At 41.0% G+C, this 20804-nt stretch overlaps 1 non-coding gene across 1 annotated transcript; it reads right to left on the bottom strand.

Annotated features, from left to right (window-relative positions):
- Positions 1-11315: 11315 nt before the first annotated feature.
- On the bottom strand, positions 11316-11419 carry LOC120102576 (U6 spliceosomal RNA). Its single transcript, XR_005504212.1, has one exon. It is a non-coding gene; the product is annotated as a U6 spliceosomal RNA (small nuclear RNA).
- Positions 11420-20804: the final 9385 nt, after the last annotated feature.

The raw sequence follows: 20804 nt of genomic DNA, 5'->3' as shown, positions 1-20804 counted from the left end.
AACGTCTGCTCTCTCCTTTGCTCAGCCAACCTTTCTGTAAATTGTTTCCTGGCCACAGTAAGAAGTGATGTCATGCAAGATTTACTATCAGACTGCATTCTGAGAAAAACTGTGGTCCCAGCTTCACTATTCGGGGAAAAGCCTTTTAAAAAGAATAAATGATTGTTTAAAATTCACAACACTTTCGCTGTGGTGTGAAAGTGACCCATCTCTGTAGGCTCAGGTGTCTGAACACTTAGTCCCTATTTGATAATGTCGTTTGGGGACATGTAGAAACTTTAGGAGTGTAACTCTATTAGCTAAAGTGGAACAGTGTGGCCATCTTCAACCTATATTTATCCAAAGTAAAAACAACAGCACGATACAGACAGACCAATACAATTCCCAACATTTTCTTGCTCTCAATTTTTATTAATTCTTTGAAACTTTCATACATGTTTCCTGTCTATCTTGATTGTATGCACCCCCCTTCCCTCCATCTCTTCTCCAGGCCTTCCTATCATATCTCCTTCTCAATTTCATGTTCACATTTAATAATTAACTGCAAAATTAATCTACTGTGTCCCAGTTGTGCTAAACATTTGGACATGGGTGTGGGGTCATCTGTGGGTTATGAAGACTACCAGTAGCCACGCTTTTAAACAAAAGTGACTCTCCCTCAGAAGCCACCAACTGCTGCTTGGAATGGATGGAGTGGGCAAAGCAATGCTTTGCTGACTTATTTGGTCTCTGTTTCCTCCCTGGGTGTTCATCCTCTTCTGACTTAATTACCTGTTCTTCCGGCTATGCCCACAAAGCTTCTGCTACGCCCACCAGAGCTACTTGGTCTTCATTATCATTTCTCATTCCCACCTGTATTTATCTATTCATTCTTTAGTTGCTTCTGTGGCTGCTCTGATTTTCTTGCAGGACCTGACAGTCCCCATGGAACAGTTCAGGTTACCCAACACCCAGCTGTGCTCTGGCCAATCACCAGCTGGTCCACATGGGCTTTGAAAACCCTTCCCAGTGTTAACAGTTCATGATCCTAGCTCAAACACCTCATATCTCTCATGTTTGCTTTGTTTCAGTTTTGGAAAGGCCCTCATTATGGATTACAGCTTGTAATGTTTATTGACTCCTGGTGTGCTTGGTGGCATATCCTTCTTGGCTATGTGAGCAAGGCAGGAAGGGCCAAGATACATTGCAGACCGAGGTAATATAGAGAGTATTAGATATTTTATTCAAAATATTTCATGAATAACATGCACAGATGTCTGCAACTAGTTTGCAGAAAGCGTTAGCAGAACACTGACTCTTGTAATTCAGTCTAGACTGGTTTATACAAACAACACAGATGGTACAGCATTAATTCCTCCCTCCAGCTTGGGGAGGTTAGCTTGTCTGTTTCCTGTAAACTCCAATTCTAACCTCTGTGTTACTTACTTTTCTGTTGCTGTGATAAAATGTCATGACCAAGTAAACTTAGGGAAGAGTTTATCTGGGCACATGGTTCTAGAGGGTCAAAGTCCGTCATGGAAGGGGGCATAGCAGCAGGAACAGAAGGCTGAGAGTTTACATCATCATGAGCCATCATAAGCAGAGAATAATCTGCAAGCGTCTGGACGATTTTAGTATCAAGGCCTATACTTCCTCCCGTAAGGCTGTGCCACCTAAATCCACACACATAGCACCACCAACTGGCACCAAGCACTCAAAGGACTATGGGGAACATTTTCATTCAAAGTGCTGCATCTCAAACAAGCATCTCAACCCTTTGAACCCTTGTTCCTCTACATTGAAAGAGAATATGACAGTACTGTTTCTTATCTCTGGTCCTGGAATAATTCTTTGGCTAAATCCTTTGTTTTCTTTCCTAGGCAATATAGTGCATAACCGCTTTCATTATGTCAATTTCAGAGCCTGCAGTCACCCTGTGAGGGTAGCCTTTTTAAGGTAAGCCCCACAATCTCAGTTTACAGGTGATCATTCCATCCACATGTCCCCATTAACATAGCTATCAGCTCATGGGCATGGAATATGCTTCTCACTGGCAAAGTCAAACAAACCACAGGCTGTAGACAGAATCAACTAAATAGCACATTCCAAAAACGTAGTTGTGTCAAATGGTTACAAACTCATTCTGACTAGAAAAAGGAAAGAAAATGTCCCATCAGTAGAAAACACTCTTCTCTTTAAAAAAAAGAAAAGTCCTGCTGCTCCCTCAACAATTATATTGTGCCAACATATTAGTTAAAGTTGGCTTATAGATCTGTCATCTAAGACACATTAACGCAATTGTGGATATTTTGAGAAAACAAATTTTCCATTTACTTCAATCATTTTGTAGATCTCTCTTTGGAGAGGGCTAATAATAGTCATGTGCAGCCACATCTCTCAAGAACAAGTCCTCCCCACCCCAGTAGTCATCAATTGCCAATACCTCCTAGGCTAAGGGTGGGACTCCATGTTCCCCTCCTCCATCCATGCTTGAATGCTGCCTGGCTTTTTGTTGTGTGGATCTTGTGCAGAACCTCAGCTGCTGTGGGTTTACAGAAACAGTAGCAATGTCATATCCAGAAAACAGTATTTCCCAGCACCTTTCTCCATCCCATCCTCCAGTTCCTATATTCCTTTTACTTTTGTTTCTAGACTATTCTATATGGTTTTCATTCAATCTGATATTTTAGATGCCCTTCTTTCTGTGACTACCCTCATCTCTACTCTTATTTAAAATCTTCCACCTTTCATCTCTATCATCCTCTCCTTTCTTTCTCTGTCCAAGCCCATCTTCCATTAACCCTTTCCACTCTCTGTCCCCCCCCATCCTCCCTCATATCCCCACCCCACCCTCACTAAAATCTTTCTACCCTCAGTATTTCCTCCTCACTGCTATTCTGCTTAAATGGTTATGCCTAGTATATCCCTTCTTCCACCTGGAAACTTTTCTTTGACTTCACTTGATACAGAGACGAAGGCTGAAGTGTTTGCATGAAAGCTTGGTCCTACTTACTAGTCAGCGTTTGGAGACAAGAGAGTGCAGACCCTCCAGCGGGCAGCAGGATATCCCGTGCCGCAGAGGCTTCTTAGGGATCCTTTGGATTCTGCTGTCACTTAATAACAGCGACTACATTGAAATCACACACACCGCAGCAGTGGAGTAATTCATTCTGCTTTATGACAAAATTTCTTTGTGTCAAATTAAAGTAATTTGAAGGATGAAGGCACACAGTATTAGCTGAGTCTCAGAAATTCAAATTAACATTGCACACAGCATGAAATTGTACAACCTAGAAGCAGAGATTTCCAAATCTTGGAAAGGCTTTTAAGGTTATGTATTCAGCCCCCAGAGTCCCAGACTTTGCGATAAAAATCTTGACTGCTGTACTGAGGTCTCACACCCTGGACAAGGTGAGACAACCTCCTTGGGACTTTCTGTACAGGTGATCTTCCTTTCCAAGTAAGAGAAGATCTCCCCACAGGGTCCATTAGAGCCTTGGCACAGGGTGGCAGTTATTGCTTATGCTAATGAGGTGAATCATGGCACAAAGCACAATTTCCATGCTGGTAAATTACAGTAAAGAATGTAGCCTCAGCAAAGAATGAGGGCAGAGATGGAAAAAGGCATAACCTGAGCATGTGAGGTGCAAGTCAACATAGCTACAAGAAACAATTTGCTACTATATAAAAGTTTCAAAAATATAAGTGTCTTGCAACATATCCAGTAAAAATTTTTGATAGAAATTTCTCATTTTACATATGAAAACCAAGCCCTCATTGCTGTGATTCTGAAAGTCTTGATAGCCAGTTCCACTGGATTTAGAATTACCTACAAGACACACATCTACGTGTATCTGCGAGGCTAAACTGAGGAGGACAAAAGGATCCTTAGCATGGGTGATCCCATCCTCAAGCTGTGAGGACCAGCCTGAGACGTCTAAAACCTTGTAGGTGCCAACAATGCTGTGTTAATTGCTTTTTATTTCTGTGTCAAAATCCATGGCAAAAACAACTTAAGGAGGAAAGAATTTATTTTAGCTTAGTGTTTGAGGGTACAGTTTATTAGGAGAGGTAGGCATGGTGGCAGGTACATGGTGGCATATTCATGAGGAAGCAGGTGTATGGGGCAGCAGGTGTATGGGGCAGCAGGTGCATGGGGCAGCTGGTGCATGGGGCAGCTGGTGCATGGGGCAGCTGGTGCATGGGGCAGCAGGTGTATGGGGCAGCTGGTGCATGGGGCAGCAGGTGTATGGGGCAGCTGAATCATGAGGCAGCAGGTAGATGGGGCAGCTGGTGCATGGGGCAGCAGGTGTATGGGGCAGCAGGTATATGGGGCAGCAGGTGTGTAGGGCAGCAGGTGTATGGGGCAGCAGGTGTATAGGGCAGCAGGTATATGGGGCAGCAGGTGTATGGGGCAGCAGGTGTATGGGGCAGCAGATGGCATTACATCCCCAGTCTGGGTGCAGGGAGTGACGGATGCTGGTGCTCAACTTGCTTTCTGCTTTATATCCTGCCCAGGACCCAAGCCCAGGAAATGGTGCTGCCTAAAATTTAGATGATTTCCACTTAAATTTACTCAGTGTAGGAAGTCCTGCACAGATGTGCACAAAGGCTTGTCTCCCTGTGATTGACTAGATCATTAAATTGACAGTATTAGTCACCACACACACATTTCCATTAGGGAACAGAATTAGTTTCATGGGATTTTGTCTTATTTGTTGACTTTCCAAATGTCTAACTACATCTATCAAAATCACAAAGCATCAGGGCAATATACTAGACAAAGATTTGAGTAAAAGGCTTGTGGGGCTGCATTGAGTCGCCATGTTTCCTGATATACACAGCCTCTCTGCATCTCCATGTCCTCAGCAGACACAATAGGGTTGATTCAATGGGTGAGTCAGAGAAGCCTCCTCATGCTGAATCCGGCGCATAGTAGGCACTTGGCGATGATGCTGTACTCTGGACCCTCATGCGTGCTCCACACAAATTGCCCTGTGGCCTTTGCAGGAATGCATTTGCTTCCCCTCTGGATGCTAATTGCCTTTTCAGATTATGTATCTCATTAAGCTCTACGTATCTTCATTTTCCGGGCTCAGTAGTAATTGAGTGCTCTGTCATTGTTATGTTCGGTATCCTGACAACATTTATTAAAATGAAGCAATTAACTATTGTCTTAAATGGAGTTTAGAGGTAAGGCTCATTAGACTCTGGCTCATTACAATTAACTTAAATGATAAATGCAAAATTATTTTATCCAGCCTTACCCTGAAAATTGGTTCACTCGCATTTCTCTAGAGCTGGCTTTCCTGACTCACAAAACAACAAAAGTAGTTAGGAATATTTTAGTGAAACACAATATTCATTAAAAGGATATTATTTAAAGATGCAAAGCCCTAAATTGGCTCACAGGGGTCCCTTGCATTGTTAGCACTTGAACCCAACTCACCTGGCCCCACAGGATGCTGTACAATTGAACTTAGAGGCTCTCTGAAGTCCAGAAGGAAACAGGCCCAGATTTTAAGTGCTGAACCCTTTGTTTGCATATGAGCACTCTGAATGAACAATGGGGAGAATGGCCACACAGGGGAGAGTCTTCTCTTCGGCGACTTCCTTCAAGAACATCAGGGTATTTTGTATGATTTTCTTTCATGCTAATCAATTATACAAAACTGCTTTCCCTGGCCCTTAATGCATGGCAGGCATTCCAGATAATACTGAGAAACCCACCCCATTCCGAGTCTTCTGGAAAAGAAGCGGAAGTGTCATTTGGTCAGGTGCAGAACTGGAACATTATGGGTTTTCTCATCTAAAAGGGTTGTGTAGTTATTCTAATAGAACTAAGAAGGAATCCTGACATCTTAATTTCCTTTCTATTGCTGTGGTAAAACACACTGACCAAAGCAACTTAGGAAGCATTATTTAGCTCATCTCCCATCACAGCAGGGAAGGCACAGCAGTGGAGACTGTAGTCTGAAGAAGAGACCACAGATACCTGCTTCCTTTCTGCATTCTTACACACTTCAGGATCCTCTGTCTAGTGACTGGTGCCACCCACAGTGAGTGAGTCTTCCTACCTCAATTGCTGCAGTCAAGATAATGCCCATAGGTATGCACTGTGGCCTGTCTCCCAAGTGACTCTAGGTTTCTGTCAAGTTGACAGTTAACTTCAACCACCACATTTGCCAAGGTATAGAATGTATTCACTCCTGACTGATAGTGATTACCTTTGTGCTCTTGTAGTTGCAAAAAGCCTGGCAAATCTCATTTTTGTGCCCTAAGGAATAGAGATGATGTTTAACCTTCCAAGTTGCTGATATAAATGAGATAATGGATAAAAACCCTTAACTCAACCCCAGGCATAACAGACATGTTAGATTGTTCCTTTAACCCTTGTCTCACGTGGACTATGTTAATAGGTACAATTGGAAAGATATGACAGACTCTTTAATAGATATGGTGTGTGTGTGTGTGTGTGTGTGTGTGTGTGTGTGTGTTTGTGTGTGTTTAGGCAAGGTTTCAAGTAGCCCCAGATGGCCCCAAGCTTGCTTCGTAGCTAAGGATGTCTTTTTACTTCTCATATTCCTTTCTCTACCTGCCTACTACAGGTGAGTGCTTCTACCTAGTTTAGTAATGCAAGTTGGTCCAGTCATTATTAAATTAGTATAGAGACTCCTGAAATATTAAACACAGAGCATCCATGTGGCCCATAAAATTATTGTACGTTTTCTGTCTCATCACCATTGCAAAACTTCTGACAAAAATAACTTATGGGAAGAAGGATTATTCAATAGTACAGTCCATGGTGGTAAGGGTGTGGAAGATCAAGAACCCACTGAGGGTATAATCTGAAGGCCTGCCATCCAGTGAACCAGCTCTTCCAGCTAGGCTCTCCATCCTGCAAGCTCCACAACTTTTGCAGACAATATCACCAGCTGGATATGTGCACCTGAGCATATGGGGGATAGTTTATAGCAGATATTTTGTGTATTTACATTTAAAACGTTATTCCCTTTCCACCTCTCCTATTTCCTCTCCTTCCCTGCTCCTATGAAGATGCTCCCACTCCCACCCCCATTCCAACCTCAAAGCCCTGGCATTACCCTACCTTGGCGAAATAAGCCCTCACAGGGCCAAGGGCTTTTCGTCCTATTGATGTTGGACAATGCCATCCTCTGCTACATATGTGGTTGGAGATATGACTACCTCCATGTGTACTCATTGGTTGGTGATTTAGTCCCTGGGACCTCTGCTGGGGTCTAGTTGGTTGATATTGTTGTTCTTCCTATGGAGTTGCATACACCATCAGTTCCTTCAGTATTTTCTCTAACTCCTCCATTGAAGTCCCCTTATTCAGTCCAATGGTTGGCTGCAACCATCCTCATCTGTATCAGTAGGGCTCTGGCAGAGTCTCTCAGGAGACACCCATATCTGGCTCCTATTAGCAAGCACTTCTTGGCATCAGCAATAGTGACTGTGTTTTGAATCTGCATATAGGATGGACCCCCATGTGGACCAGTCTCTGGATGACCTTTATCTGCAGTCCCTGCTCCACTCTTTGTCCTTGTATTTCCTCCCATGGATATTTTGTTCTCCCTTCTAAGAAGGGCTGAAGCATCCATATGTTAGTCTCCTTTCTTCTTGAACTTCAGATGGTCTGTGAATTGTATCATGGATATTTTGAGTTTTTTGCCTAATATCCACTTATCAGTGAGCACATACCATGTTCTTTTGTGATTAGGAAACCTCACTCAGGATGATATTTTCTAGTTCCATCCATTTGCTTAAGAATTTCATGACGTCACTGTTTTTAGTAGCTGAGTAGTACTCCATTGTGTAGATATACCACATTTCTGTATCCATTCCTCTGTTGTAGGACATCTGGGTTCTTTACAGCTTCTGGCTATTATAAATAAGGCTTCTATGAACATAATGGAGCATGTGTCCTTGTTGTATGTTGGAGCATCTTTTGGGTATATGCCCGGGAGTGCTATAGCTGGGTCCTCAGGTAGTTCAATGTCCAATTTTCTGAAGAAATGCCAGACTAATTTCCAGAGTGGTCATACCAGCTTGCAATCCCACCAACAACAGAGGAGGGTTCCTATTTCACATCCTTGCCAGCATTTACTGTCACCTGAGTTTTTGATCATAGCCATTCTGACTGGTGTGAGGCGGAATTTCGGGGTTGTTTTGATTTGCATTTCCCTGATGACTAAGGAATGTACATTTCTTTAGGTGTTTCTCAGCCATCCGATATTCCTCAGTTGAAAATTCTTTGTTTAGTACTTTATCCCATTTTTAATAGGAATATTGGGTTCTCTGGAATCTAACTTCTTGAGTTCTTTATATATAATAGATATCAGCCCTCTGTTAGATATAGGTTTGGAAAAGATTTTTTCCCAATCTCTTGGTTGCTGTTTTGTCCTATTGACAGTATTCTTTATTTTTTAGAAGCTTTTCAAATTTTATGAAATGCCATTTGTCGATTGTTGATCCTAGAGCATAAGACATTGGGGTTCTGTTCAGGAAAATTTCCCCAGTGCCCATTTGTTAGAAGCCTTTTCCCACTTTCTCTTCTATTAGTTCAAGTGTATCTGGTTTGATACAGGGGTCTTTGATCCACTTGGATTTGAGCTTTGTACAAGAAGATAAGGATTGGTCGACTTGCATTCTTCTACATGCTGACCTCCAGTTGAACCAGCACCATTTGTTGAAAATGCTATCTTTTTTCCATTGGATGGTTTTAGCTCCTTTGTTAAAGATCAAGTGACCATAGGTATGTAGGTTCATTTCTGTGTCTTCAGTTGTATTCCATTGATCTACCTGCCTGTCTTTGTACCAATACCATGCAGATTGTTCTGTAATACAGCTTGAGGTCAGGGATGGTGATTTCCCCAGAAGTTCTTTTAGTATTGATAATAGTTTTCGTGATCCTGAGTTTTTTGTTATTCCAAATGAATTTGCAAATTGCTCTTTCTAACTCCTTGAGGAATTTAGTTGGAATTTTGGTGGGGATTGCATTGAATCTGTAGATTGAGGCAACATGAACATTTTTACTACATTAATCCTGTCAATCCATGAACATGGGAGATCTTTCCATTTTGTGAAATCTTCTTCAATTTCTTTCTTCAGAGACTTGAAATTCTTGTCATACAGATCTTTTACTTGTTTGGTTAGAGTCACACCAGTGTATTTTATATTATCTGTGACTATTTTGAAGGGTGTCATTTCATAATTTCTATCTCAGTCTGTTTATTCTTTGAGTAGAGGAAGGCACCTGATTTGTTTGAATTAATTTTATTTCCAGCCACTTTAATGATGCTGTTTATCAGGTTTAGGAGTTGTCCGGTGGAAGTTTTGGGGTCACTTAAATATATAATCATAACATCTGCAAATAGTGATATTTTGAATTCTTCCTTTCTAATTTGTATCTCTTTGACCTGTTTTTCTTGTCTAATTACTTTACTAGAACTTCAAGTACTATATTGAATAGGTAACGAGAGAGTGGTCAGCCTTGTCTCGTCCCTGATTTTAGTGGCATTGCTTCAAGTTTCTTGCCATTTAGTTTAATGTTGGCCACTGGTTTGCTGTATACTTGCTTTTATTATGTTTAGGCCTTGAATCCCCAATCTTTCCAAGACTTTTATCATGGAGGAGTGTTGAATTTTGTCAAATGCTTTCTCAGCATCTAATGAAATGATCATGTATTTTTTTCTTTGAGTTTGTTTATATAGTGGATTACATTGATGGATTTCTGTATATTGAACCATTCCTGCATCCCTGGGATGAAGCTTACTTGATCATGGTGAATGCTGTGCTCTTCGATTTGTTTGTGAGAGTTATACTGAGTATTTTTGCATTGATAATCATGAGGGAAATTCATCTGAACTTCCCTTTCTTTGTGTGGTGTAGGTATAATCAAAATTGAGGTTTCAAAGAACAATTGGGCAGTATTCCTTCTGTTATTTTTGTGGAATACTTTGAAGAGTATTGGTATTAGGTCTTCTTTGAAGGTCTGGTAGAATTCTGCACTAAACCCATCTGGTCCTGAGCTTTATTTGGTTGGGAGACTTTTAATGACTGCTTCTATTTCTTTAGGGGTTATGGAACTGTTTAGATGGTTTATCTGATCCTGATTTATCTTTGGTACCTGGTATCTATCTAGACAATTTTCCATTTCCTTCAGATTTTCCAATTTTGTTAAGTATAAGATTTTGTAGTGGGATCTGATAATTTTTTGAATTTCCTCAGTTTCTGTTTTTTTTTATGCCTCCCTTTTCATTTCTGATTTGGTTAATTTGAATACTGTCTCTATGCCCTCTGGTTAGTGCAGCTAAGGGTTTATCTATCCTCTTGATTTTTCTCAAAGAACCAGTTATTGGTTTTGTTGATTCTTTGTATAGTTCATTTTGTTTCTACTTGGTTGATTTCAGCCCTGAGTTTGATTAGTTCCTGCCATCTACTCCTCTGGGTGTCTTTGCTTCTTTTTGTTCTAGAGCTTTCAGGTGTGCTGTCAAGCTTTTAGTGTATGCTCTCCCCAGTTTCTTTTTGGAGTTGTGCAGAGCTATAAGTTTTCCTCTTAGCACAGCTTTCATTGTGTCCCATAAGTTTGGGTATGTTGTGCCTTCATTTTCATTAAATTCTAAGAAGTCTTTAATTTCTTTATTTCTTTCTTGACCAGGTTTTCATTGAGTAGAGCATTGTTCAGCTTCCATGGGTATGTGGGCTTTCTGGTTTTTTTTTTTGTTGTTGTTGTTGTTGTTGTTATTGAAGACCAGTCTTAGTCCATGGTGATCTGATAGGATGCATGGGATTATTTCAATCTTCCTATATCTATTGAGGCCCATTGTGTGACTGATTATATGGTCAATTTTGGAGAAGGTACCATGAGGTTATGAAAGAAAGGTATATTCTTTTGTTTTAGTATGAAATGTTCTATAGATACCTATTAAGTCCATTTGGTTCATAACTTGTATTAGTTTCACAGTGTCTCTGCTTAGTTTCTGTTTCCATGATCTGTCCATTCATGAAAGTGAGGTATTGAAGTCTCCCAGTATTATTATGCATAGTGCAGTGTATGCTTTGTGCTTTAATATAGTTTCTTTTATGAATGTGGGTGCCCTTGCATTTGGAGCATAGATGTTCAGAATTGAGAGTTCACCTTTGTAGATTTTTCCTTTGATGAATATGAAGTGTCCTTCCTCATCTTTTTTGATAACTTTTTGTTGAAAGTTGACTTTATTCAATATTAGAATGGCTACTCCAGCTTATTTCTTAGGACCATTGCTTGGAATTTCTTTTCTAGCCTTTTGCTCTGAGGTAGTTTCTCTCTTTTTAAAAATATGGAACACTTCACAAATTTGAATGTCATCCTTATGAAGGGGCCATGCTAATCTCTCTATTCTTCCAATTTTAGTATATGTGCTGCCAAAGTGAGCACAGAAAATGAGTTTTTACTGTCTCCTATTGTATCCCATGGCATGTATATTTTGAAAGGACCTCTTTCTTTTACACAACAAAAACCCTTTATGTCCTTATGTGGTGACCTGAACTTGTAGGGGCGAAGGTGGGGTAAGGAAGGAAGTCACTTTCTGGACCACCGACTCTGCTTATCTGTAGTTGTTTTTCAGCTTCCTCCTCACAAGGTCAGGCTTCCTTTGGCTCTGTGAATTAGCTTTTGATATTAATCTACTAACGTCTAAGAAGAATTTGCACATGAAGGGAAGACTAAGAGAGCCAATACCAGGCATAACTAACCCTTGCAAACTTAATCTCAGATTGTTCATTTCAAGGAGTGCCATGTTAATGGCATCAAGGCAGCTCAAAGTTCCAGAACACAGGGAAGCTTTGCAGAGTGTCCACAGAGCATAATGTAATGACTGTGGGCTAGTAACGTGAGAGTGTGATGCCCTAGGAATTTTATTATGTATTCAGATATCTTGAAACTGTAAGTGACCCCCAAGCTCAGAAGACAAAAATATAGAAAATTCAAAAGAAACTCATTAGATTAGAACCAACTAAGAAGATCTAGGTTTCTGCCTCTTGAGTCTTCTGTCAAGCCCTTGTGCCATGATGACAAACCCATACAAGGGACCAGTTGGTGCTTTGAGAAAGAACAGAGGGATCTGAAGATTATTGACCTCTTCTCACTTATGGTTGTAGCAGGAGATGCATCCACATCTGTGAACACAGTTCAGGAACAATCTTCCCTCACCAGGGTCTAATTCTTTCATTTTCATCAATGATTCCTTTGTGATTAGAGTTACTACTTGAAGTGTTCTAGGGGATTTCAAAATATGTGAGCTTCTTCACAATGGGAACTGTGTACACAGCAAGGTATTCCACACTGGATGAATGATCTCAAAGCAGTCCTATTTTAGGTCTTGCTTCTTTCCGGTACCATACAAAGACCCACTGGTATTGCTAATATTCCTTCCCAGGGGAGACATAAGCAATGTCTACCCCTCTTCCTAAGGCTCCAACTACAAACAAAGGTACGCTCCGGCGGTAAGACTGCAGAAAAGGGGGTATAACTGGAGTGAGACTCCAGTATTGTTGGGATGGGGTCAGAATAGATGCTCCATGCAGGGACACCTAAGCTAAGCCATCTTATTTCAACACTTTGTCTCTAACCAAACCTTTGAACTGATTGATTCCTAGCTGTATTTCTGAGTTCTTAGAAACACATTTTGTGTCATGGACTACCCCCAAAATATATTGATGGCTTTGATTAATAAACTGAGTTCTTCAAACACAAAGTAGCTTGTACAAGGCCACAGGAGGAGCAAATTTCAAGCTACACATGAACTTCAATTCTCTAATCAACCTGCAGTTTGCACAGAAGGTTAAAGGTTCCAGCATTGTTAACACAACATAAGTGGCATAGCCAAGCACACCATAAAAGTACCTGGCTGTTACAGGGAGCTCTATAAAACACACAGGTATTATAGCTAAGAAGTGAGACAGATGCAATTATATATCTTTGAGGAATTTCTATCCTAATTAGAAGAGAGATGAGTCCTGAGAAAATTAGAATTCTTCTTTTTCAACCTGAGCTGTGGCTTCCATGACAGGCTTTGTATATGTTTTCAAAGCTGTGCAAATATTATCTTGAGTTACTCATAAAATGTACAATTCTATATACCTTTGTTTTTACCTGATACTAAAGAGACAATTTTAGGGGTTGACCAAGAAATGAGTTGTGATGTGTTATTAAACTTAATACATGTCAGTGACAATATAACCCAGGAGCTTCTGATTCCCTTCGAGGTTTCTGGGCAGAAGTCTGCGCGGTGACCTGTCTGCCATCATGGAAACACCCAGCAGGCATGTGTCCTCATGGACAGGCAGTTAATTGTGATATGACACTGCTTTAAAGAAATAACAGTTTTGTTTATATAATGTATGTTCAGTATGAGTGTGTGCAAGAGAGGAGAGAGAGAGAGAGAGAGAGAGAGAGAGAGAGAGAGAGAGAGAGAGCGCATACTGCAGAGGCCCGAGAATGGGCATTAAATCCCTTGGAGACAGAGTTACATGTGACTGTGAGCTACCTAATATGGGTCCTTAAATTTTAACCCCTATCCTCTGAAAGGGCAACAACTGCTTTTAACTGTTAAGCTAACTCTCCATCCCAATGTTTTATGTTCGTTTATTTAATTTATTATGTGTCTGACTATGTGTGTATTCTGGTGCTTGCTGAGATCCTAAGAGGGTTTTGGGTCCCTTAGAGCTGCAGTTATTAATGAACTATCTGTTGTGGATGCTGGGATCTGAACTCTGGTCTTCATGATTGAGCATCAAGTATATTTAAACACTGATCCACATTTCCAACCCCCCATTTAATGCTTTTGAAGTTAGAGATTCCAGTCAATTCACATTATAGCATCAGTTCAGTCTTTAAGTAACACTAAATCCATCTAAAGTGAGAAGAGCGAATATCTGCATCCTCTGTGCTTGTGCCTATCATCCCTCTAGTTAATATGTCCACACTGTAACTCAGTCATCACTATTCTTGTATTGCCAACAGTGTACAATACACTGACAAACTCAGGTGCAGTAGAGTTTGTATTTTCCCATACAAAGTTGGATCAGAACTAGTCATCAATGAAGACCTCTCCTTGTGCCACTGAGCTTCAGTTCAGTGTATTTGGCTTTGTTGTTTGTTGTGGTTTGCCCTGGAATTATCTCTCTTTTGATGCTAATTCCGCTGCCCCAAGGACTGCTGCTTAGGCACATACTCAGGACTCCGGTGACTTCATCAGAACCTTCTCCCCGTTTAATTTGTAAAATAAAGGCGAGAGCTGGTGATTTGGCAGGGGAAGGGAAGTTGGAGGAGAGGAGAAGAGGGGCTCTGAGGACAAGGAGGAAGATGAAGCTGAAGCACATGGCATGGAGAAACCACAAGTTCTGAGGGATTTCACCACTGGGGAATAGGATAGTGCAGTGGTAGATCTGCCCAATCTAGGCTTGAGCTTGTATGATATTAATCAAGTTGTGTTTTCTTTGCTTGGGCATATTTGGGTTGGAGAGGTTACTGCAACAGTTGTTGTTGCCATTATCAAATATTTGGCAAATGTAACTGTTGTCTGATGGTTTGAAGGAGAATGTCTCCCACAGTCTCAAGCATTTTAACATTCAATGTTTAGTTGGTGGCACTGCTTGGGCAGGTTTAGGAGGTGTGGCCTTGATGGAGGATGTATGTCATTAGAGGCAGACTTTGGGAGCTTAAAACCTCACAGCATTTCCTGCTTTGTGCTTGTGGTTCAATATGTGAGCTCTCAGCATCCTTTTCCTGCTGCTATCCTCCTTCTTGCCATGTTCTCTGCAATGAGAGACTCTTATCCTTCTGGAATCATGAGTCCCCTTAAAACCTTTCTTTTATAAACTGCCTTGGTCATGTATTTTGTTACAGTAACAGAAAGTGACTATAAGAGAAAGAAATGGTTTATGTTAGTTCACAGTTCAAGGGAATATAGTCCATTCTGGTGGGGATGGTTGGACACCAGGAAAGTGAAGTAGCTAATCACATTGTGCCTGCTGCCAGAAAGTAGAAAGAAAACAGGAAGTTGAGTCAGGTTAAGGCAGTGCAAGGCCCACCTCTGCAGATCTAATATCTCTAGGTAGGTTCCATCTCAAAGCCCATTCCCAGTTGGGGACCAAGTTTTCCATCATATGAGCCCCTGGAGATATTTCACATTCTAACAACAGCAGGCGTGAGCAAACACATTTGGTGGTTGTTGCATTAAAATATGACAATAAGTGCTGGGGCAATTGTTCAGTCTATAACATATGTTTGCCTGGCAAGTATGAGAACTTGAGATTGATCCATAACTCCCATGTAGAACGCCAATGTAGTGGTGCTTGCTTGTGATTCCTGTGCTAGGGAGGCAGAGACAGGAGGATCCCTGTGGCTCACTGGCCAGTTGAAATTGACCTGGCTTTATGCACAAGTTTCCAGGCCAAGTGAGAGAGCTTGTCTCTAAATCAAGATGGATGACACCTGAAGAATGACACTCAAGGTTGACATCTGGCCTCCACATATATTTGTACACATATACATATCCCTCTTTATATACATATACCCACACACAAATATTTACACTGATTCACAAACATGCACACAACTAAGACATGAACAGTCATATTCAATGTTAACCTTTAATACATGTGTAGTAATAAGATCATTACAGACTGTGAATGTCGGAGATGATGTCACAGGGCAGTAAGTTTGAGTGCTATACATTAATAAATAGGTTGCTTAATTAATTGATTATTGATTGGCTTAAGATGGACTTACTTAGGAATCTAGGGATGGCCTGAGCCAAGTGTAGAGAAAAGATACTTTAAGCCAGGGAAGGACTTGAACATGGAATCTGTGCAGAGCATTCGTGATCTCTGCAAAACTCAGAGAGGCTATGTCCATTCCTCTTTTACTGCTGTGAACAGACACCATGACCAAGGCAACTCTTACAAGGACAACACTTAATTGGAGCTGGCTCACAAGTTCAGAGGTTCAGTCCATTATTATCAAAGTGGGAACATGGCAACATCCAGGCAGGCATGCTGCAGGAGGAGATGAGAGTTCTAAATTTTTATCTGAAGGCTATTAGGAGAAGATTGGGTTCTAGGCAGCTAGGATGAGGGTCTTAAAGCCCACAGTGACACTTGCTCCAACAAGGTCACACCTCCAAATAGTGAGGTTCTCTGGGTCAAGCATATACAAACCATCGTGATCAGTAAGAGACTACAGAGAGGCACAGAGTCAAGTCTGGGTAGTAATGAGTGACAGAGATAGACAGTGTTCTCCAGCACTAGAAGAATAGGAGATTGTCTCTTGGAAACACTACCTGTTTCCATTCTACTTGTCTCTTTGGACCTCTTTAGCCATCACTGATGGGTTGTTTCTGGCACATGCATCCCTGGTTTTACTAGGAAGGAGATAGATAATCCCATGGAAACAGTCACAGGGTAACCCAACCCAGCCCAGTAAACCCAAGCATGTTCCTGGCACTGTGGACATTCCTGCTCCCAGGACAGGTTCTGCATGGTCCTTTCTTGTTGAAATGAGTTCTGCCTGAGGAATGCCACTGTCCCAGGAAGTGTTGGCTTTCCACTGGAATAAGACTTGGAACCCTTCCTCTGCAGACTACAAATTCTATTGAAATTTTTCTCATGCTGTTTGATTGTACTGAGCAAATTGTTAATAAGGCAGAGTCAACTTTTATGAATTACATTAAAAAATATTATTAAGACAAAGCAATAAGAGCTGTAAAAAATCATCGCAAAAACCATTGAACCCTAATATAGGATATTATTAGCCAAGTTAATGAGCTAGCCAGAGCTTTTCTCTTAGACCTATGAAATTAGGCACAATCACAAGATGAGAGTTCCTTTGTTCTTACATGTTCCTGATAGTTTTACTAAGTATGTTTATCCCTAGAAATAGATCTATGAGCTCAATTTGTCATGGAGTTTGTACAGTACCTTCATAATACATTTTTATGAAATTTTCCCTCCAAAAGTCATGTGTAAAATTGCACCTAGTAATACTCACATTGATCAATTTTATTTGTTTACTAGTTATTTTACCTTTTCTTGTGAATATTAGCATATTTATTAATAATGCTTATTAGATGTCTTTTAAATACTGAAATCTGGATTTGTCCTGGTTGGGGGTTCATTAATACTTACTAATATGATCTTCACTGCTGGTCTCCCTGTAGTGTTCACTTTAGTTCTGATTATGTCTGAAATCTTAACATTTAAACCTTTCCAAGGAGACCGATAGAATGAGTGCCTTTAAACTGTGAAGCTGCTTAGGGAAAGCACAGGAGAAAAACAAAAGTCTGCTGTTTCCTGAGGAAAGAACTGAGCATTGCTGTGGAGAACCAGGCTTCTACACAACCCATGGGGACATCTGAGGTCTCGGGGCTAAGATGCAGAAGTGAGTCCTTGCAGGACAGGAGGGGGCATAAACAAGCTTCCTGCCAGACCCCTAGCTCATCAGAGAAGTAGCCAGAAGTCTGCGCCCCCACATTCATGCTCTGGGAGGCAAGGCTGCCCTGGGATCTCTATTAGTGCCCCTCCTTTCTCTCTCTCTCTCTCTCTCTCTCTCTCTCTCTCTCTCTCTCTCTGTCTCTCTCTCTCAATCGTGTGTGTGTGTGTGTGTGTGTGTGTGTGTGTGTGTGTGTGTGTGTGTGTGTGTGTGTAAGTTTGGATTCTATGCCTCACATTGCCAAATGACAGGTCTTTTTTTTTTGTTTGTTTTGTTTTCTATAGGCTTGTTGCTCTTTTTCCTGTTAGCCCAGCTGGCTCCTAAATAGTTGAGACAGGACTATTATATTCATTTAACAAGTTTTAAGAGCACAACAACTGAGCGGTATTACCCCTTTTTAATCCTCTGAACAAATATGGCTACCTCCCAGTTAAACCCCCCCTAATTTTCTTCTAGTGTCTCCTGGACCCTTTCCCTTGACGAATCCCCAAGTTCCTTCCTCTCCTTTCCTTGCCCTATGTAGGAGAAATCCCAGAACCAATCTCTCCCCTGCTGTCATTGACTGATCAGTTTGTTTTATTGACCAACTGGGAATAATTGGGGAGCAATGTTTATTCAACTTTGAGACAGGAGATTCTTAGAATAAAGATTGAAACTAGATATGGGGGCACTGAAGTCAGCATTTGAATAATACTAGATAATATTTGCACAATGCACAATAACATTGTGTCTACAGAGCTGGACTAGTCTCACCCTCTGGAGGTGCTCTCTTCAGCTCAAGTGCATGCTGTGCTCTGTATAAGAGCTGCCCAGAAAGAGGAATTGAGACAACCAGTCTAAGCAGCATTGGCATGGCCTTTTCAGAAGGAAACTCAAAGGAACAGAGTCATGCCTGCCTCCCATGATGTCTGAAATGCTTCTAACTGGCAGAACCTTCTCCTGGCAAAGGCTGAAGAAGCAGAGGTGACTGCAAGGCAAGGACAGAGAGCACAGAGCACAGAACACAGAGCACAGAGCACAGAGGTGTGTGTGTGTGTGTGTGTGTGTGTGTGTGTGTATGTCTGTGTGTGTGTTGAACACAGGGATTGAGGCTAGTGAACCCAGGGGTGCAGGGCGAATATAGATGAGAGATGCAGACCACGGTACAGTTCCTGACGTGGAAGATAGAGTTTAAAAAATAGAAATTAGCTTGGTTTTCTGTTCTGTTTTCTTTTATTCTCTTCATTCCTTCCCTTCTTCTTCTTCCTTCTCCTTCTCTGTCTTTCATTTCTTTTCCTTTGCTTTGCTTTCCTTATTCTCCTCCTTCCCTTCTTCCCCTTTCTTTTGTGTTTAATTTGTTTGTTTGAAACAACCCAGGCTACCTTTGAATTCAGCTATTATCTTCTTGCCTCAGCAATATCCCACTCCAGCTCCAGGTGCTGGGTAACGAGTCTACACAACCCCTCTCCACAACTGCTCCAGATGCTGGGGTAAAAGTTCTGTGCCACATCCCCCCAAATGCTAGGGTAACGGGTCTGGACCATCCCCAACCCCATAGCTTCTTATTCAATATTTTGATTGTATTTTTCTTCTTTTGTATTATATGCAACCAATCTCATATACTTTAATCAGAGCATAACTTTAGACATATCCCATGTGTTTTAAGTTATAGTGTGTTCATTGAGAATGTTTTAGGTGCCATGGAGAACTCTTATATATCACCAATGATTATATTAGACTTTGTGTCTTACTTTTAAAGATGAACTATTTAGAATCTCCTTGATGTGTTAAGATTAAATCCTGAAACACTTGCCATAATATGATATTTTTAAAAGGTCAAATATGTTGTAAATCAAAAATGCTGTAACTTGAGTGTGCATTGAACATGCTTAACCTAGAGACCCCTGTACCTCAGCAATGCACCAGACAAGACACAATGGATCTGGTCCAGTGGAGCCAACACAGGGCACGGCTACATGCTTGCTACCACTACTTCCAGGGAGTATGGGACTCACGTCATTTACCTGTCAAAGATCAGAATGCTAAACTTAAATACAGCTCAGAATGCATTTCTTTCATTCTAGAAAAAAACAGAGAGAGAGATGAGAGAAAGAGAGAGGGGGGAGGGGGGAGGAGGGGGGCAGGGAGGGAGGGAGGAGAAGAAGGAGGAAGAGTAGTAGTAGGAGGAGGAGGAGGAGGAGGGGGAGGAGGAGGAAGAAGAAGAGGAAGGAGGAGGGGGAGGAGGAGGAGGAGGAGAAGGAGAAGGAGAAGGAGAAGGAGAAGGAGAAGGAGAAGGAGAAGGAGAAGGAGAAGGAGAAGGAGGAGGAGGAGGAGAAGGAGAAGGAGAAGGAGAAGGAGGAGGAGAAGGAGAAGGAGAAGGAGAAGGAGAAGGAAAAGAAGAAAAGAAAAATCTACATAAGAACCATCAAAAGTTAATTGTTAATTTTATTCCTTCTGCCTTTCAAGAAAATAAATTTATTTGAATTCAATCATTTTAATTTGTTAAGGTTAATGTTACAGGCAAACTGTAGAGCTTTTGAAAATTAGTTCATGTTCTGCTAGGGGGAAAAAAGTGTATTCGGCAGTCTCTGTATACCCAGGCAACTTCAACAAGTTCTGCAAACCTTTTAATCATCTTTTGCTTCCTTATGGCCATTTTTTGAGAAATGCAGTAAATATTAATAGTTTTTATAAATATATTGTCATAGTTGATTTTGCTTTATAGACTAGGATGCTCTAGAAATAGTCTGGTGATTTTGTTTTGGTTTTAATTTATTGGTTGATAATTTCATATGCACAGTGTTTTGGTAAAATCTGCCCCACACTCTGTCTTCTTCATCTCTTTCCACCCCTACTACTCCTTCTTGTGCTCATGAACTCACAGCAGCCGTGATTCCCTATACAAGGCCTGAGCAAGATGAAGCTAGTTAACATTCCTGCTGTGATCATGGCCAGGGTGGATGATCATTCTGCAAAGCCATAGAAAATAAAACGTTTGATTAACCTTGTAACCAAATTAACCATTTGCTTTGAGATCATTTAAAGTGCAGTACTGTGTAATTTAACTTGCCTTTAATAAAAACAATGTAAGGGGTTGGGGATTTAGCTCAGTGGTAGAGCGCTTGCCTAGAAAGCACAAGGCCCTGGGTTCGGGCCTCAGCTCCGAAAAAAAAGAAAGAAAAAAATTAAAAATAAAATAAATAAAAAAATGTAACCAATTGTGTTATACCTTGGACCCCCTCCTATTAATTTTAAAAACTAAGCAGAATTCGTAGATTTCATCTTTTTTTCACCTTTATTAACTTGAGTATTTCTTATTTACATTTCGATTGTTATTCCCCTTCCCAGTTTC

Source organism: Rattus norvegicus, chromosome 4 (genome assembly GCF_036323735.1).
Source record: "Rattus norvegicus strain BN/NHsdMcwi chromosome 4, GRCr8, whole genome shotgun sequence".
Lineage (NCBI taxonomy): Eukaryota > Metazoa > Chordata > Mammalia > Rodentia > Muridae > Rattus > Rattus norvegicus.
Note: the sequence above shows the minus strand (reverse complement) of the source record. Positions and strands in the feature narration are given on the sequence as shown.